Source organism: Schistocerca cancellata, unplaced genomic scaffold, assembly GCF_023864275.1.
Source record: "Schistocerca cancellata isolate TAMUIC-IGC-003103 unplaced genomic scaffold, iqSchCanc2.1 HiC_scaffold_995, whole genome shotgun sequence".
Taxonomy (NCBI): Eukaryota; Metazoa; Arthropoda; class Insecta; order Orthoptera; family Acrididae; genus Schistocerca; species Schistocerca cancellata.
In genome coordinates, this window is record NW_026047001.1 from 72501 (window position 1) to 75000 (window position 2500).

Genomic DNA, 2500 nt, shown 5'->3' on the forward strand with positions numbered 1-2500 from the left:
GTCGTCGACCGACAATCGCTCCACCCGCACCCGCACGTGCCCCACCCCAACCGCCCAAATCGCAACTCCAGCGGATGAACGGCGGACTCTTCCCGCACTCGTAACGTGCAATCCGCCCCTATATCTTGCGTTTCATGAAGAGTTATATCGAATATGCCATATTCCCGCTGTCCCTATACATGCTGTAAGTAGCTCGCTTGCTACAGCAGCAGCAGCAGCAGCACCACCACCTCCGCGCGCTTCCCTGGGGGCACTGAACCGCAGGATGCGAGACCCCACGCCCAGTGGCAAACAGGGCTCCTCTCAGAATATAGGCGGTCCCTACCCCTCACAACGATGACGGTGGGAGGGCCGTTTTACGAGACCATTTCCTGCGGTGCCAACGCTGTCGTAGAGCCGATACTCCATCTTTGGTACAAGGCAATCATTCCGCTGTAAATCAGTACGTCACTCGTAGTTCAGTCACCTCACAGCACTGCTCAGTAAACTATGCAGGCCCACATAGATAGATTATGATAGATTATATACGCAAATGCCCCTATACATGCTGAACGTCCGTACACACAAAATGAACCACACGTCAGCCACACACTCTATCACACACTACTCTCTGCCTGTAACAGACACAGATACAACTACTAAGCACCAGCATGGACCAACGTCCGGTGCATCCTATCCGCCACAGTACACCAACTACGCTATGATAACCAGACCGGGAGGTCCAATCATAAAACAGAATACCCCACTCGTCCGACAACCACAATTGCTCAGAGAAGCCACCAACACCCACACATGTCCTACACAGGGGTGCACCCATCACCACCACACTGCCTCGTCTTACAGCACAAACACACTGGCAGGAATGAAACACACAGGTCTGCCGCAACCACAGACACGGCTCGCCCCCTCTCACTGGCGAAAAGCGCATCCCGACGTGACATAACTCCTTTGACACACTGACGCTGCCTCGGGCATCCACGTCCTACGGTCGATATCAACGAACCTCCCCCCCCCCCCCTCCCCCCCACAACACGCCATCCCATACCACATTGTGTACCGTACCCAAACCTAACGTGTACTGTACTACAACGCAATGTGTACCATAACACAACCCAGTTTGTACCTTAACCTAACCTATGTCACCTTAACCTAACCTATGTCACCTTAACCTAACCTATGTCACCTTAACCTAACCTATGTCACCTTAACCTAACCTATGTCCCCTTAACCTAACCTATGTCACCTTAACCTAACCTATGTCACCTTAACCTAACCTATGTCACCTTAACCTAACCTATGTCACCTTAACCTAACCTATGTCACCTTAACCTAACCTATGTCACCTTAACCTAACCTATGTCACCTTAACCTAACCTATGTCACCTTAACCTAACCTATGTCACCTTAACCTAACCTATGTCACCTTAACCTAACCCATCTTGCACCTTAACCTAACCCATCTTGCACCTTAACCTAACCCATCTTGCACCTTAACCTAACCCATCTTGCACCTTAACCTAACCCATCTTGCACCTTAACCTAACCTATGTTGCACCTTAACCTAACCTGTGTTGCACCTTAACCTACCTCAATTTGCACCGCAATGTAACGCAATTTGCACCGCAATGTAACGCAATTTGCACCGCAATGTAACGCAATTTGCACCGCAATGTAACGCAATTTGCACCGCAATGTAACGCAATTTGCACCGCAATGTAACGCAATTTGCACCGCAATGTAACGCAATTTGCACCGCAATGTAACGCAATTTGCACCGCAATGTAACGCAATTTGCACCGCAATGTAACTCAATTTGCACCGCAATGTAACTCAATTTGCACCGCAATGTAACTCAATTTGCACCGCAATGTAACTCAATTTGCACCGCAATGTAACTCAATTTGCACCGCAATGTAACTCAATTTGCACCGCAATGTAACTCAATTTGCACCGCAATGTAATGCAATTTGCACCGCAATGTAATGCAATTTGTACCGCAATCTACCCCCACATTGTGCCTTAACCTAACCCACGTTGTGCCTTAACCTAACCCACATTGTGCCTTAACCTAACCCACATTGTGCCTTAACCTAACCCACGTTGTGCCTTAACCTAACCCACGTTGTGCCTTAACCTAACCCACGTTGTGCCTTAACCTAACCCAAGTTGTGCCTTAACCTAACCCAAGTTGTGCCTTAACCTAACCCAAGTTGTGCCTTAACCTAACCCAAGTTGTGCCTTAACCTAACCCAAGTTGTGCCTTAACCTAACCCAAGTTGTGCCTTAACCTAACCCAAGTTGTGCCTTAACCTAACCCAAGTTGTGCCTTACCCTGCTCTGTAATTGGCATATGACACGTTACATTAATGTATTGTCCAACCGCAACCCGCTCAGAATGTTGTGTACACAGCTACGTGTCATCTCCCCATAACAGCTGCATTGCAGTGTGGTACGCCATAGAGACGTGTGGGAGTAATGGACGCAGTGGATGGCGATCAGC